Genomic DNA, 18,886 nt, shown 5'->3' with positions numbered 1-18,886 from the left:
GAATTTCTAATAGATTTATTTGCTCGGTATTAAGGGCCAACATGTCAGCAGACTAATTAATGATATCGGCGAAACTTTTCGAAAAAAAAGAATACAAAACAAAAATAGGTTTTCTGCTTCTTCTTACATTGCTTGTAAACCAAATTAATTTATCATAATGATATATGTATGTTTGTTTGTATTTTCGGGTATGCGTGTTTATTAAATTTTAGAAATTAAAAAAGGTAAATGATTTAGTAAACGCTAAGATTTGGGGGTTTTTACGCTGCGTGCCGAGCTGCTACGAAGAAGCTAGAAAATACGTCATCAATCAATCAATCTAAGAAATTGTGAGGTTAGGGATAAAATGACAATTATGAAATTTGAAAAATCAGCTGACTAAATATGATAACTCGATATAATATTGTTGCAGTAAACTAAATTAGTATTGATATACATGTTTATCGGTTATCGAAATAAGTATCGATATAAATTTTTTATCGATTATTGATTGAAGGTCTATTGTTTTTAGTTTTCACTAGAAACTCAATATCAGTAATCAACCTTCTTATCTCGTCATAATGAAACTTTAGTAACATAAATAAGTATCGATATATTTTTTCGATTATCAATTAAAGATAAACTTTTTTGTTCCCGTAAGAAATTGAATATCATCAATTAAACATCATATCACGATATAATATTATCGTACTAACCTTATTATTAAGTATCGATATATATTCTTATCGATTATCGATTGAAGATTTATTTTGTAGTTTTCACTAGAAACTCAATGTCAACCATTAATCATCATATATCGTCATTATATTAATGTAATCGGTATCGATATATATTTTTATCGATTATCAATTAAAGGTAAATTTTTAAGTTTTCGTAAAAAATTCAATAGCATCAATTAATTATAATATCACGATATAATATTATTGTGGTGGCCTTATTATTTACTATCGATATATATTTATATCGATTATCGATTAAAGACCTAATTTTTGAGTTTTCACTAGACATTCAATATCAACCATATATCATCATATGCCGTCATAATAATGCTGTAGTAGCATAAATTAATATCGATATACACATATTTTTATAACTGATGAATTATATAATAAAGTGAATTTTTTAAATTTTCGTGGGAAATTCAGTAGCATCAATCAATTTTCATATTTTGATATTATATTTTTGACTTAAGCAAAGTATATATCGATATATATTTTATCGGTTATCGATTAAAGTTCTAATATTTTATATTTTGTAAAAATTTGTTATTCAGATTCTTATGATTTCGTCAACTCTTCGGTAACATTGGATTTAATTAAATATCGATATAAAAATTAATATATCGATATAAGCTAAATATATCTGAAATTGTCGTTACAAAAGTCTCAATAAAAAAATTCGATAAAATTTAATTATTTAAAATATCGATATACTCGATTAATATATCGATTTAGGGCGAAAGAGCTAACAAATCATTATAAAAAAATCGATAACATTTGATTTATTGAAATCTCGATTAAGTCGTGTTCTATATCGTTTAAGTCTATTAAAAAAGACAAAAATAGCTGCAAAATTATTATAGAAAGAGTTAAAAAAAATCGATAACATTTAGTTTGATAAAATATCGATATATTCTCCTAATTTTTCGTTATAGTCGATTAATATATCGATGTAGGGTAAAACAGCTGAAACAATTATTATATCTTATCTTAGTTATTAAAAATCTAAACATTTGATTTGATCAAATATGAATACTGTCGAATAACATATTGATATAAGGTAGAAATAACTAATAAAAAATGTTACAAACAATTAATAAAAAAGTCGATAACATTTTATTAGGTGAAATATATGATAGAAATTGTTAACAAAAAAAGTCGATTTGATAAAATATTGATATAGTTGATTAAAATGTCGATTAATATAAGGCAACAATAGCTGGAAAATACATAACATTTAAATTAATGAAATCTCGATTTATTCGATTAGAATATCAAAAAATCGATTAATATATCGATATAAGGTGAAACAACTGAAAAATCATTATAGTTAATAAAAAATCGATAACACCTTAATTGATAAAATATCCATACAGTCAATTAATACATCAATATAAGAAGAAATAACTGCTAAAAAATAATACAAACAGTTAAAAAAAACAATAACATTTTATTCCATCAAATATAGATATAGTCGATTAAAATATCGTTATAATCGATTTATATATCGATATAGTCGAATAATATATCGATATAAGATAAAACGGCTGAAAAAAACATTATAGTTAATAAAAAATCGATAACACCTTTTCCGATAAAATATCGATATATTCGATCAAAATATCGTTATCGTCGATTAGTATATGGATATAAGATCAAAATACCTGGAAATATCATTATTAAAACAGTCAATGAAAAATCGATAACATTTTATTTCATGAAATATCGATAAAATCGAGAAGTGAAAATAGCTGAAAATATCATAATATTAACTCGAAGCTGAAAATTTCTAGCAACGTTTATGTCCGTTATTTCAATATTTATATATCTGCACCTAAGCATTTTCAGTACTAAATTTGTTAGTGCAAAACCACCACAAACAACCGTCACCGCTCACTAAGCACCCTCGCTGCTTCACCTCTAACGAATGGAGAGGAAAACCAAAAAATATTGTCTTACCAAGAAATAATGAAATTGTTGCTTGTTAACCACAAACGAAGTGCAAACTTCCGTTTCGTATAAAGCATCCGAGGCACTGGCTCGGGCGCAACCACACTCAACACACACCTACGCACACACACACTTAAAGAATAAAGACACCAATGCCACTCACCTCTCTCTCGGCGATGCATTTGAAGCAGGGAAAGAATAGCAAAAGTGCAAAAGTGCCGTTGGCAACAAATCTATCAACTCAACAACTAAATCACCAGCGCAGCGCGAAGCGACAGGCAGCATGCCAGTGGGGAAGGAAGGAAGGAAACAGGATGGCAGTAAGTTCGAGCAGGAGCATTACTTCGGAAATTACATGGCAACATACTAAATACGAGCGCATAAAGGAATTAAAAGAAATGTTTGCACTTCGTTGCACTCGTTTGTGCCTGCCTGTCTGTGTGTGGCTGTGTGTGTGTGCCATGTTGTTGTACAAAGTGTGTGGCATAAAGAATGACTTTATTATAGAATGTATTACAATTTATCTCGTTGGGGTTTTAGGGGTGTGGTTGAAAAGAAATAATTGCGTTGCAACAAAATGTAATGACTGACGGTGAAGGGATATGTGAAAGGGTGCTCTTTGCACGGCGGATATGCACACAGGATGCACAAGCTAACAATTTCATTTCCAAGCTAACTCACTTAGTTGTTTTTTTTTGTTTTTGTTTACAAGTATACAAGTGTAATCTTGGTTCGAATGATTGCAATAAATTTACAGAAATTAAACGAAAAAAAAAAGAAACGATAATTTCTTGTTCACAGAAGCAATAATACCCTTCATAATTACTATGCTATAGTGACCCGATATGAACAACTTTTTCCGGAGGTCCTACCACTGCTTTGGACAATTAGCCACGTAAAATTTCTTGAAGAAATCTCCTCAAATGAAAAAGTTTTTCATACAAGAGCTTTATTTTGATCGTTCAGTTTGTATGGCAGATTTATGCTATAGTAGCCCGATCTGAACAGTTTTCTCGCAGATTATACCGTGGCTTTGGGAAATAGCCCATGTTAAATTTCGTGAAGATACCTTGCCAATTAAAAAAGTATGCCATACAAGCGCTTGATTCCGATCGTTCAGTTTGTATGGCAACTATATGCTATAGTGATCCGAAATCTGCAGTTCTGGCAAATATGCAGCTTCTTGTGGAAAAAAACGACTTATTCAAACTTTCATAACGGTATCTCAAAAACTGAGTGACTAGCGTTTCGATGAGGTCGGACCATAGGGAGAGGGGTGTTAGATATGTAGGGCATGCAAAGAAGTGGTACTGCTAACCTTCATCATGCCTGTTATGGTGTGTGGTGCAGAGACACGGACAATGACATCATCAGATAGAAGAGGAAGAGGAAATTCTCCACCCCATTGGAGGACAATTTCAGTATATATCAAGCTGAGGTCTTTCCTATTGATGCATTAGAGAGTAATTGCAGCTGTGTCCAGAGTCAATATCTACGTAGGTAGCCAAGCAGTAACCTCGCATAGGATATCGGTTAGAAAGGTCTTGGGAAACCCATGCATTGTCTATACGATGATCTCGACAGAAACATGGTAAAGAAAATCAAAACACGATAAAACAAGCTACCTGAGTGCCAAACATCAAAAGTCATGTGCAAAATGGTAGATCGGAAGTACACAAATTTGCCATTGGCATTCGGTAGAAGAGACTGCAGGAACATGAACATAATACCAACTGGTCACTGTCTGGTGGCAACACACCACCGCGGGATGGGGCTTTTTTATAGTATATGTATATAGAATATATAGAGGAAGCATCGCAAGCCGGAGTGCGGTACCAACTCTTATCTCTTCCACGGAACCAGCGGATTAAGTTGAAAGACTTTAGGTCTCATCTATCGTACGGACTGACTGACGCCTAATATACTGTATATGTCGTAGTTTTGTCATAATTAGAGCTGACGCTTTGATGACAGCTTTCATTTTACCAGAGCACTGACAGGGCAAGAAGACTACAGGAAATGTCTAGAGCAAGTCACCGGTGAACCATTGCAGCATCTCTTGTGCACTTGTACCGCATTAGCAAGACTACGCTGTAAGCAACTGGGGTCACAATAGACCTAAGATAGCGGTGCATTTCTCATTTATCAATCTAACTGGGGTCCCCACGGTGTGATACACTGGATGAAGTATCAGTAGTGAGGCCACAGACTTGAAATTCGCGTCAAGCGCAGGCATCCTAAGGGATGACTACTCCTCATTGACTTCGTAACTGAACTCTATCTGGTAACGCAAAGCAACAAAACTGGTCTATGCATGGCTCATTGGCCTACCAGACTACCAGTGTGAAAGCTAAATGAATAATCTAACCTAACCTATGTCGGTTTCACTTTTTTCTTCCAAACTTTTTGCTCCGTCTGCAATTGAGTTCAAATATATTTTGTCTCCAGGATTCAATTAAATTTTCAATTTTCCGACCTTCATAAATATCCACGGTCCAACTGTTTTGTGGCTCTTTTTTCAATTCAACATCGAGTTGCATACATATTTTACCAGTTCCACTTTCGAAAAATAATACAAAAATAATAAAATTTTCTCAATAAATTCTTTGCTTACGCCTATGGGATCCAGAAATTAATTCACTTTTTAATCTGCTACATGCAAATAAATACATAAGAGAACTGAGAAAAAAGGCAACTTTCCAAAGAATTCATAGATTTTGCAGACACTTTGTTGCCAGCTGGGGACTAACTGTGGCCAAACTAATGGCGGCGTAGTGAAAGCACAAATACAAATGAAAATAGAAATAAAAAGAAACAACAGGGCAAGTCAAAAAAAATTTAAATTACCTAGAAAACCATTTGGGTAGGTAGTAGGAAATGGAAATTTATGATATATTACCACATTCACAACATTTGTTGCCAATTGCGACAGAAAGCAACAAGAAGCAGCGGCTCCCAACGGACTCGTTTTCAAGGCTGTGAAGTGTTGGTGGCGCAAAACAACAGCTGAGCTAACTACTTTGTATGTGTGACACACACACACACACAAGCATATCTGTATTTACGCATGTGTTGTTATAAGCGACATTTGCCTGAAATCCTGGTGACACCGAAATGCGGCTGAAAGCAGCAAAAAAAAATATTAAAAAGAAGATATTAAAAGCAAGCAATGTTCGCAATCTCGCCGACTGAGCCACCGAGTTCAGCACGAAACGCCACACACAAGCGTAGTGAAAGAAAATTTCAAAAATAAATTTGCATTTTATGCTCACGGGCCGGCTTGAGCTCATAAAAGAAGAATGGCATTAAAAGCAGGATAGATTGCTAGCTGGCTGACTGGCTGACTACGCCTGGGCGCTTTAATGTGGCGTTTAGTTTTTACGCTGTAACGCCCCTGAAACAGCTGTGTGTGGCTCACACACACACACACGCACTGTGCTATCCTTGTGCTCCTCTTTCGCGCACAAATTGCAGCTGTGTCGTTAGTTCTCCGCTTTTGCTTCGTCGTTGCTTGCTTCTGCTTTTTCTTAGCCGCTGCCGCCACTTCAATTGTCTAAGAGCGCCACAATTGCGTAGCTGCCTACTATTATGGGCACTTTCTTCAACCATCTTTACATCCTTCAGCTACACTTTGCCACATTGTTGTTGCGCGGCTTTGGCGGCATCGCAAAAATGATAAAAACTTTGCTGCCGCTTCTATTCCAACTTTCCACTTTCAAGTGTTGCTCACAATCACATACCACTTCGTGCCCCCGCTCCCGGTGCTTTGCGTTTTATTCTAATTTAAATAAAAATTCTGTTAAATTTTTAATAGAAACTCGTAAATTAGATGCTGCATTAAGAATTATACAACACCACGAGTACGTGAGGCTATGCAAATTGTACAGAGCGCAGAAATCTCCCGCATTGTTTAAAGCAAAATTCAAGCTAGTAGATATGGTGGAAATGGGTCTCATACTGAAAGAGTTTCCTTGTGCATGAGTGGATGCCGCTTATGTGGCTTTACTAAGCAGAAAATCTTGAAACATATCAGTGAGATACGCTAGCAAAAACCAATTATCTAAGCGGGAATTTCCCAAATTTAAGAAAAATGCTAAGTCCTGCAATCCTATCCTTCTAGTTTTTCTTAGTTCGCTATATCAAGAATTGTTTCCTAACACAACTCGGGTCTGAGTTTGCCCCTGAGGAAGTTGATTACAAATTTTTACATATTTAAACCTTTTAAGGTTGTAAGCTGTTGTCAATACTTCTCCCTACCCACTCTTTCATCCTTGCCGACCATCTCGTTTATGGTATGGGGACCAACCGCTACTAAAGATTTGGCATGCTGTGGAGCGGGCGAGCTCATCAGCGAGTTCATTCCCGGCTATACACCCAGATAAGGTACACTTGGTTGTGATCTGATAGACTGTTTAGCCGTTTTGTACAATCCTGTATACCGATTTGATTTCGTACGCAGATATCGCTTTAAGTGCGGCTTGACTGTCGCTGAAATAAACGTTCATTGTGATAGTTGCGTTAGAGGTTTATTTCTAAGCACTAACTAAAAGCAAAGGTTTTTGCTTGGAATATGCTCCCAAAACTTCCCATAAGTATGGAGAGTTTGTGGCGTGATCCTGCGACTCCTGCGCCAATTGTCTCCGACGTTCTCGAGCCGTGGGTGCCTTACTGCTGAGAGTAGCCTTGAATACTTTGCGAATACCAAAAGTTTTGAGGATGTTACCGCATCTCTACATTGTCCGGTGGATTATCGTCACACTAAATGCGAGAGTATTAACAGTTCCAACAGTTTTATAACTTATCATTTCAATCAAAAGTTAGCTACATAGATAAACTCCTTTTTTTTTGTGAAAATCTGGATGAGTGCTCATTCACCTAACGTGCGACGCACTTGATCCGGTGTAAGCCCTTGTTATGATATATCAAGCCAAACAGAGTATAAATCAAGTAACAGGCCTAGAGCCCGCCACAAATTTATTCAGGCGGCTATTCTGAATTCCATCCAATTCGGCAGGTTCGTAAAAAGAAGGAGAAAGTGTCTAGTTGTTTCCACCTCATATTTCTCATTTTAACTTAAACAAGTTGCGTTCTACAAAATCTTTACCTCACCGCATGAACTCCAATGGGAAAGTGTCCAGTTAGGACGTCTACCAATAGATCTTTCATGTTTCACTCTGGGCCAAAGGTTTTCGGAACCTAGTTGCTGACCAACGCTTGGTAAGCTCACGCGAAACTAACCAAACGTAGATCCAACGCCCGCGTGCACGAAGACAACGTAACTCCTACTCTTTCCTAGCCTGATGGAATAAGAGTATGAGAGTCTTTTCTTGCAAGCTCATCGGCTTTACAATTTCCGACGGTTCCGTTGAGGCCGGGCACCCAGACAAGTTTAATATGAAAGAAGTTTGATGCTAATGTTAGTGGGCTTATGCTTTCTTTAACTAGCTATGAACTCAAAGTCAGTGAGTGGATGCATACTTCTATAAAAGAAACCGCACTTCGGAGAAGTATATATGTTGTTACCTTGATAGCTGTCACTCCTGATTGAAGAACACAACAGTGGTGTAGCAGTCTGAAACATGGGCTGATTGAAAGCTCCCCACAAAAGTCGTTCCTTTCAACCTTTCCCTTGAGCTTCGACCCATTTGGGAAAAATCTCCCTGTGGCTCTTCTCCAGCGACACCGTCTCACCTATATTTGCCTCTGCGGTATGTGCTCGAAGAAGAAACCGGTGTAGGTGTAGGTTTCGCGGCGCGATGGTAAATAAGATCCTACGGTGGTAAATAAATGACAAGTATCTAGCTGTTCCTGCCTTGACTAGAAACTTTTCATTGAGCTTCAGCAGCCTGCAAATGAAATGTAAATTAGATATTGTCGAAATCGTCATTCCTCTTATTAAATTGACTTATTCTAAATCAGTCCTTTTCTGGAAGGTAAATGAACTGAGCAACTCTACAAATACGGAGACTAGCAAGTTCGATACTGTATCGTATACAAGAGCCTCTGTATTCTTCGATATGCAGTTGACCCAATTCATTCTTTCCAATATTAGGAAACTTAGTATAGAAAGAGACCAAAACAAACCAACTTTGTAAAACAAGGAAACTTTTCTGAAAAGTCCAACTTGTCGGAGCATGAACTGGGAGATGTTATTCAAAACACAGATTTACATTGAGACATCAAGATAATTGGCTGCTGAAGCCGGGTTGGTCGTTTTAAGAGCTTTAGTCCAGCAGTAACTAGTTAAAAATCTTAAGTTGAGTACTCATTGTCATGTCTCGGCTTTGGTACAGAATCCAACACGAAGTTGCAACGCTAGATTCCGCCATCAAGTTAATTGCCTGCAAAATTCGGGTTGGTAATTTGAAAGAAGTTGTACTGCGCCGACAAGTTAAAAAAGCAATAGACATTCCATTACTAGTCATGTAAAATCGCCTCCAAATCTAGCTCCATTAGCATATGGATCGAGTCTTAACGTCATACTATACTTACTTTACTGAGTTTTCACTATAATTTGAATGGAAACGTTTCGAACTTTGAACTCTATCAAAAGCCCATATTTCGCACGGAGTGTCTAATAATCCAGTAGGTGCACCAACGGTGTATTATTACCGCCATCCAACAATACATATATCAAACACATGTGGAAGCTCTAATTGTGTATAGTCGCTGGGTATATTGTGTGTAGTCATTCGCAGTTAGAGGTTCGAAATTGAACTGTTGCTTATTGCGTTGAGTTGTGTTGAGCTTGGGAAATAAGTGCTGCTTAGGTTTGCCGGCAGGAAAAGGAGTAGCACAATAATTACAAGCCATGTCCATGCCAGGCTAAGTCAAGACGAAACGCGACGCACCGGGCTTGGCTGGGGCGAGCAATCAGCAACGCAGGCAGGCAAGCAAGCAGTCATTTCGATCGGTCGGTGAGTCGGTCGACATGCGGACTTGCAAGGGAAATGCAAAACCCATCATTACAGTAGTCACTCCAGCGGAAGTGATGGTATGGCAGCGCACAAGTAATGGAGCTGAGGCGTACACTCAGATGGACGAGGCTGGTGGACGGTGGCGACGGTGACGGCGTTGAGGGCAGCGTAATGAAAACGAGTTGAGACCATTTAACAAATACAATTCCCACTTGGGCAGCTACAGAAATCATAGCACACAAATGATGATTGCAGTAACAGCTGACGACATCAGTAGGGGCGACGCTAACGAGTACTGTGAGTCAACGCCGGAGCTTCATTGCAACACTGGCAGGCGATTACCAACAGCGTTCCATACATACATTGTACACAGGCGGACGGCAATCAGCACAGAAATGTAATAATTTTGCATATCGACGGAAAGTGCGCAAAAGATCCGCTTGCTGGCAGCGGGTGCGTAGCGTAAGCGGTTGAGCGGATAAACCGGCAACGCCTGCATGACAACTTATTACACTGCCGCGCTGACAGCGCACGGAAATGGAGTCCATGTTGGGTGGCAGGCAGCTACACTCAAAGGCGGCGTTAGATGAAAGGGTCCGCCGCCCTACGACAGGGAAAAAATCTAAGGAAATATAGTTGGCAGTGCGTTGACAGGCATAAGTCAACAACTCGGTACTTCCACTTAAATGGCAGCAACAAAATTATACACCAACAATGGCAGTAGTAGCGACAGCGTAGTTGTGACTTTGTGAAACTAAAGTGCGCCAATTATGATGTAGAATACAGCAACTGTTGCAAAAAAGCAAAGGCATCTCACGAAACAAAGGCTTAACGCAGCTGTGAGCGGAGGGTGCGCACGGCAGCGGGTTAAACAACGTAATGGGGTCCGTACTGTGAAGGGTGTCGCCTTTTTGTAACGCACACGACCAGCATACCTAATGACCGAAGTCACACAACATCAGCTCTACGGCTAGCATTGAGCGGGGCAGGATTTTTGTGGGACTATTTTTTTAAGATTTCTTTTTTCGCTTTTTGCCTTTAGTAAATTCTCTTTTGTTACACAACTTTTGCTTTTGTTTATTTTATTGCCGCATGTGTGTGCGTGGCTCATGTCGTCGTCCGAACTGGCATTACGCACGCACCATTAGACGCCTTTGCGTGTGTGTAGTTTAGCTGATAGCTCGGTAGTGTCGCTGAAAAGGGTTAAGGGTTCAGTGTGCGTCGCTGACAACGGGAAAAGAGAGTGGCAACGTTTGTATTCCTATAGCAGCCAGCTCGAGCTCGGCTATTGTTTTTCCAACCCGCCTTGGGATTTGCCATGCGTTTGCGTTTCGCCTCTTTCAAGGCATCTTTTGTTTTTATATATTTTTTTTCCTTTTTCCCAAACCTTCACGCATTGTGCTTTGCGAAGCCTCGGCTTTTTCCTCTTGCGATTTGCTGATGCATAGAGACAACCGTGACTTTTCTTGCAGGACAAATTCTTTACATGCCATACAGATACGTAGTATGGGTTAGCTGAATATGAGTTGAACTTTAACGGAAGTGACTCCAGTAATCAGTGGATTAAATTTGGAATGACGGACAAATTTTTCTTTTTATGAAATCCACTAGATTGGGTGTAAGATAGCACCAGAAATAATGTAGTAAGCAAGCATACATAGGTAAAACCCCCCAAGCTATTACAGGGATGGGGCACAATAAACCTAAGGTCGCGGTGCAATCCTCGTCTAACTATCTATTATAGGGATCAGTCGGGTTGATAAGACTACGACATGTTCATACTGATTTAATTCCCAACCAATACATTCCAAACCCCAGACGAAGCTGTCTTAATCTTCTTGTTAACCTGCTTCTGTTGTACTGTGGCCAAGCTGTAGGCCGTGAACATCAAAATAGGTTTTATACTCTGAACATGGCAAAACAAGTTTGGCACTCAGTATGTAACACAAAGGCTCTAGGGGAAGACACACTACAAGCACCACTTCCAAGTGACGCCGTTACGAAGAGGGCTAACTTCACAATAAAGTTCAGAATTGCTCTCTGCAGTAAGGCGGGCAGCACTATTCAGTGGTACACTGACGGCACAAAAATATCGGAAGGCATTCGAGCAGGTATTGCGGGACCGCATTCCAAACTATCCTTACACTAATGGGACGTTTTCCGAGCAAGTCGGTGTCCAGAAATCAATCTTCACCGCAACTAACGCAAACCGCTTATTGCTATAGATAGCGATGGTCAAGCGGCCCTAAAGGCGATCTCAGCGTATGAGGTACAATCACTTTTAATGGAGGAATGTATAGGAAAACTGAACCGTCTATCAATGTACCGAGTATACCTAATCTGGGAGCCGAGGCATAACGGGTTAGGTGGCAATGAGTTGGACAACGAACTACCTTTCTCTAAGGTAGCGTCCAAGATGATGAGGCCCGTATCATGCATTGCAGTGGATTGCCACACTAAAAAGGAGCAGCTCTACGCAGACTAGAGAGTTTTTTTCATAGTAGCAGGAAGCATCGAAAGCCGGAGTGCGGGACTTTAATCCGCTAAACCTAACCTAATCCCAACTCAAGACTCTCCCACGGAACCACCAGATAAGGTATTACTTCTGGGAGGGTACAACCGTACATGGTTTAAGAAAATGATCAACCTCCTCCGAGACAATCTCAGCCTCCTTGTCGCGCTTTAAACAGAGCACTGCAGGCTTAGGAAGCACTTGTCCAACATGGGCATAATTTCTTGCGCAAACTGCTGGTTCTGCGACATGGTACAGGAAACTCCAGAAGACCTGATTCTGGATTGCCCAGCAATTTGTAGAAGCAGACACAAGGCGCTTGGATTCATCTACGTGAACAGGAATCCCATCATAATGACTTTCATAACCGATCTCCTCTCTTCAACTCTTAAAACCAGCAAATGCCGCCTCTGAAGTTTTCATTCAACGGCAATATTCTTGTCAAAGACCCCAACCGTCGTTCAATTAAACAACGTACTTCCTGCGCAATGGAAATCGCCAGCTATTTCAAAATATTAAGCCTTCATCAGGAGTATGTTTAAGCATTTGAAATACCGTTTCTTTTCCATTTAGATTAGTTGTTACCGTTTAGATACACATCATGTAAACACCATAAATTTGGAGCCCAGAACGCCGCTGATGGATACTGGTGTTAAGTTTCTGTTATTGCTTGCAAGTATTTGCTTTGTATTAAAATACCAAATGCTTCCTTTATTTGTCTAAGCTACGAAATGACTGAACATTTGCATTCTGATTATCCTTTCGGACTGTGAAATGGTCCACATTGAGCACGTTTCACTTTGCACTTTTTAGCAATTTTCAGGGACTAAACGGGTTGCTGCGGCGCGCTGGTCCGATAGGCGAAGCGTTGGCTTGCGTTTTGTGCGATAAAAACAATAGTCATCTAACAAGAAAGGGTGCGTGTGATGGCCGAAAAAACTCTAAGGATACGGTACAAATTATGTAGAGAATACATAAGTCAATGCTGCTTTGGAAGCTTTGTAAAAGCTAAAGTAGGAGGTACTTTATTTATTTTGTTAGATTTAATCATGCTGTTGGCTACCCTGTAAGTACAACTTCCATTGTTGTGTCCAAACCTATGCTAACTGTAAAATAAGTGTGGGAAGTAAACGTGAAGAAGCTCCTTGAGTGAATAATTCAAAATAACTTGATCCGTATAAGGTGTGAGTTTGATGAGCTAATTATGAAAAGTGTTTCTTGAGCTCAGAGGAAACCGTCCAATAAGATGGAAGGGCTCCAAATAATCCTAAGTTCGATAGGTGTCGTGTTGTTGCTCTGGTTCGGTTGCAAGTTTATGACTTCTGACGAAACTCCTACCGTTCAGGTCTGAAAAACCTGTGAGATAATTATAAAAAATGCTTCATGGGCTCAGAGGCACAATTTTTTGTCTTCTGAATCACGTCATAGTCCTAAGATTACCTTCAGTAAGTCTAGGCGGAGGTATCGTGCAGGTGGCTTGGTACAAGTTCCTGAGGAGGAGATTCAATAAGTTGGAATGCTCCAAAAATAACCTTAAGTTCAATAGGCGTTGTGTTGTCGCTCGGCTCCTGTTTCAAGTTTATGGCTTCTGGCGGAACTCATACCCTTAAGACTACCATCAATAAGGCTTTGATGGAGGTAAGGCCCACCAGACCGAAAATATGCTCTGTGACAATTAGACTCGGGAATCTAAATGTTAACTTAAGTTCGGTTCCAAGTTTCTGGTGGACTTCATACCACTAAGACTAGCTTCAAAGGGGCTTCGATACAGGCGTCACACAGGATTTTTGAGACAAGCTCTTCAGGAAACCGTCCAGTAGGATGGAAAGCTCCAAAAATAACCTTCAGTTGGTTAGGCATTGTGCTGTCGCTCAGGTTCGGTTTCAAGTTTATGGCTTTTGACGGATCTAATACCGTTAAGACTACCATCAATAAGGCTTTGATGGAGGTATCGTCCAACAGTCTTGAAATATGCTCTGTAGCATTGCGTCTCGGGAGCCTAAAAATTATCTTAATTTCGGAATGAAAGTGTATCACAATGCACACAAGTCCCGAAGTGTAGTTGAGGTAAACATTAGCTCCATTCCAAGCACACAGTAGTACGACGCCAGCTTTTTCCATGCGGGCTCTTCAACATAGGTCACAATTTACTTCGCTCAAATGCTCAATGCAGCGTCGGCATTTCAAGTCACTGATTTGGTCCACGATCCATTCGAACATACACACACTTTCATATATACATACATGGCAGTTACTATTTATGAAGTCCATTTCCTTGGTCCATTCGTTCGTTTATTTGTTCGTCACTCAATTCTGTAGTTTTGTACTTTTGTTCTTTACGGTTTGAGGGTTAGAAACAAAAGCCGCACTCAAATCGCTGCTCATTCCAAGGCAACGGCATCGTAAATGCTGGTAAAAAGGTTACTGGCACCATAAGGAATACAATACTTGCTTACTGACTCGCTTGTTATGCTAGGAGTTTATACAAACATACATACAAAACATGTAACTGAGCTGTTCAGTAACCGCTGCTCCCTCGTCTGTCGCTTCGTCTTGAACTTCAGCTGCTGTTGCTGCTGCTTTCAGTTTCTCCGCATTTCCTTTGCTTATTTATGCTGCGTAAAATTTCTTACTATTGACCATTTGGTTGTTGTTGGTTTGTATCTCATTATACCCTGCACAAGTTTGCCGCGGAGTTTGCAACCTCTAGCAGGCAGTCCGTTTGTCCGTCATTTCTTGAGCTATCGACTTGAAATTTTGCACACGTCCTTTCCTCTACAAGCCGCAACTTATTTGTTGGACCCGCCGATATCTGATGACTATAGCGTATAGCTGCCATACAAACTGAACGATCAAAATCAACTCCTTCTATGGAAAACTTTTCTATTTGAAGAGATATCAACACGAAACTCGGCACAGATTATTCTCCAAAACCGCGCTATAATCCTCTAAGTTCAGATCGAATAACTATAGCATATAGCTGCCATACAAACTAACCGACTAAAAATAAGTTCTTGTATGAATTTTTTTTTTAGTATTCGAGGTATTTTCACTTAATTTAGCAGAGATTAGTGTTTGTGGCTATGTTACAATATTCTAAGAAATCATTCAGCTGCCATACAAACCAACCGATCAAAATCTTGTTCTTGTATGGAAAACATTTTTATTTGTAAAGGGTATTACAGCAGAGTTGCAATCGAAGTTAAATTTTTTTCTTATTTAATTGTTGTTGTTGTTAGGATTGCTTGCTACTATTGATAAGAACAATGGGATCCATTGTGCCCATATTGCAGAAGATCGCAGTCACTTTTTTGATTGGATGGGCACTTGCTAGCAGTGAGTGGGCAGTTTGAGAGATAGAGGGGGGAGAGGTGGGGAAAGGAGAAGAAGAGCTAGTGTGAGCGGGCACAATAATGTGTGCGTGTGTTCGGTTGTCTTCCTTTCAACAGCAGCGGCGAACGCACCAGTATTTGTATGCAGAATGCTTGGAAATTTATGGACGCACTTAAAGCGATAATAACAACAATAGCAACAAGCAAAAGTAACAAGAACACTGCCCTACTGATACAATGGGGGCGAAACTTAAGTTGAAAAGTCACTCATTCATTCCGGCATTCATTGAGTCCAGTTGGTGCACCGCCGTTTGAATGCTCCACCGACTGGAAAACCATAAAGTTAAGCCAAAGAAAATGGTGTGCTTTATAACCGACATACATACATATATACTATATTACGGCGAGTATGTGTGTATGTGTGCGTATGCTGGCCACGGCAGCGTAACTCTGTTGGCTGCGTGCACCCTTCACTATTTAATCGCCTTCTATGTATAAGCTCTTGCTATTTAAAAGTAATACTTCAGCGGAAATTTGTAGTTGAAATACGCAACAGTTTTAAGATTTTTAAACGCTGGCAACCTGCTGTTAAAGAGTATAATGATTTACTTTATGAGTCTCTAAAATTCCACTTTTTATGTTTCCAACCCCATATTTATTTTTATAATTTCCTTATTTACTTGTTGTTCTACTGTAATATAAAACTGATCTCTTTTGATCTCTTAACACCTCTTCATCCTAAATCCGCCCTCTCACCAAAACTTCCAGCACCCTTGCACATAAGTTCATTTTCACTTTTTGCATAAGTTCATTTTCGCTTTCAAGGCTCTCTTTATCAATTACGCGCTCTACATTCAACTGTGTTACACCTGCATATCAATGCCGCTCAAGGCGCTCGCATACACACACTCTTACTATCCTATGCGTGACATGAAGCTGTGTGCTCAGCAAGGGTATTAGCTGCGTGAGCATCATTGAGAAATGGAAATGAGTGATGCTATGATTGTTTGCATTGTTATTGCAAATTTTTTATGTTCGAAATTGACCTTCAAAATATTATGCATATTAATAGTTAATGAAGACTACTGAGAGATTTTCGAAGAGTTTCGAATTTGCTAGAATAGTGGAAAGCGAAATTGAGGGGAACTCAGCTGAATTATTCCAATTGAGGAATGCAATGTAACAGTAAAATATGTATTTACAAGTAGTAATGAGAGTGAGTGGACATAATTCTTGGCTGATGTTGCGAATATTTGTCAAAATTAGTGAAAAGTATTTGTTTTAATTGTTAAATTGTGTTTTTATTTAGTTTAAAGTTAAAATCGTTAGTAAATGAAAAAAATAGTGTCGTGAAAGTCGTAATGCGTTAAGTTTCTCGAAAGTACGAGTGTCTATATTGTGCCAATTCTTTAAGTGCGTGATCGGGTTGGTTCGTGTGTGTGTAAATGAGTGTATGTATGAATGTACGTCGCGTGTGTCGGTTATTAAGTGCAATAGTGTTGCTAGAAAAAATAGCGCCTGGTGTAATATTGCCAAGGCAAGTTTAAAAGGTTTAAAAAGGTGAGTTTGTAACCAAATTATTTGAAATTTCTATATATTATTTACTGTATTATAATTTATATTTGTTTATAGTACACTTTTATGCGTATGTACATGAGAAGGGCTCGATTTTTTTTCTAAAAAATCGCATATGTAAGAAATTTGCTACAAGTCATTCCGAACAACTTCGCCTAAGAGACTTTGGTTCTAAAACCGGATCCGAGGCAGCGATTTATAAGGCGAAGTTTTTTATGTATTATAATCAGGTTTTGAGATGCTCAAATGAAATTCAATACTTTGTGTTGAAAAGTTCCCCTGGAACCCATATGACCCCGGCTTCTAACCTTGCAAGTTGCAAGAGTATGAAATGTTCGGTTATATCCGAACTTAGCACTTCCTTACGTGTCCATTTAACAATGGTCGATATGTATGCCAATCTGCAAGTCAGTCATTCAAGTTAACGCCTGAAGTGCCACACATACACACACGCACAAAGTAACGCACATACAGAGCGACATAACAAACTGAAGCAGCATAAGGGCCTGTTTGTAGTTGGTCGGGGTTGCGTTATTACCCGCTTGCTGCCCGCTAATCAATCAAAGGGCGTGAAGGACCCACTCGCAGGGCGTACAACTCGTTAGCATATCTAATATCATTACTCGCTTTACATACATACATATACTTAGCAAAGTGAAAGGGGTGATTTCCAATGAAATGATTTTAAACTTAAAATCATCAGAGCTTTTGTTGCTTGCTTAATGTAGCGGAAAATATTGCAAATTTAAGTTCATAGTATTCACTTATGTGCGCATAACCACAACCATATGGACAGACATAAGAGTTTGAGTGTTTGAAAAATTTTTGGTGTTTAAAGTTTCGAAACTCATTGTTATTATTGACACTACGGAATTGATTTTAAATGCTGCTTTAAAGTACTGCTAATTTAGATATACATACATATGGTAAAGTATCTACATATGCAATACAGTAATCCGTGTTAAGATTTATTAAGATATATGTACATATTTTTGGTCGCTCAGTTTGTTTAGCAGCTATATGCTATAGTCGTCCGATTTGAACAATTTCTTTCGATGTTATACTGCTGATTTGTATATAAATCCATGATATAGCTCGTGACTATGTCTCAGCAAATAAAAAAGTTTTCCATATAGTGACATGTATATGGTCGTTCAGTTTGTATGAAAGCTATATGCTATAGTGGTCCGATTTAGATGGTTCTTACACATGAGCAGCTTCTTGGGAAAAAAGGAACGTGTGAAAAATTGCGGATCGATAGCTCAAAAACTGAGGGACTAGTTAACGTTCTGAAGATTTAACAGAAGGAAGTATCTAGCTTTCTATAGATTTCTAGAGGATTTTTCATATCTTTGCAGTGTGTATAAATAAACGACAATACAAAAGCCTTTATCTTCCTCAAAAAACGGGTTTTAGAGGACAAGAAATACATGTCCTGTGCATTGTGGCTCTATATATGAAAAACTGGTTCAAGGTTTCTTTGGCGCTCAAGCAAGCTTGTTCCTCATACCGTCTCGCAAGCCTGAGCAATCAAAATAGACAACATTTTTGGGTTATCCTTTTGATATAAGAGTTATTCAAACACGAATAGCCAAGTTCGTACAACTTTGAAGATCTTCTAAAGCCAGTAATCAATCTGGTATGCTAAGGGTGGACAATATTACAACATGCCACGGAGTATAACTGTACTACGAGGTAAAAAAATAACAATAACTCATTAAGGACTCTCTTCTCTAGCATCATCTTTTCTTACAACAGCTGTAGTTCATTCCCTATAAGTCGTTAAACCGATTATCTTCTTCCCGTCCAAGAATTTAGATATTATCAACGTACCTTAAGAAACAACTCAATTAATTTGAAATGTTGAACAATTTGTATCCG

This window comes from Bactrocera tryoni, chromosome 5 (genome assembly GCF_016617805.1).
Source record: "Bactrocera tryoni isolate S06 chromosome 5, CSIRO_BtryS06_freeze2, whole genome shotgun sequence".
Classification (NCBI taxonomy): Eukaryota; Metazoa; Arthropoda; class Insecta; order Diptera; family Tephritidae; genus Bactrocera; species Bactrocera tryoni.
The sequence above is the reverse complement of the archived record's forward strand: the minus strand, read 5'-3'. Positions refer to the sequence as shown.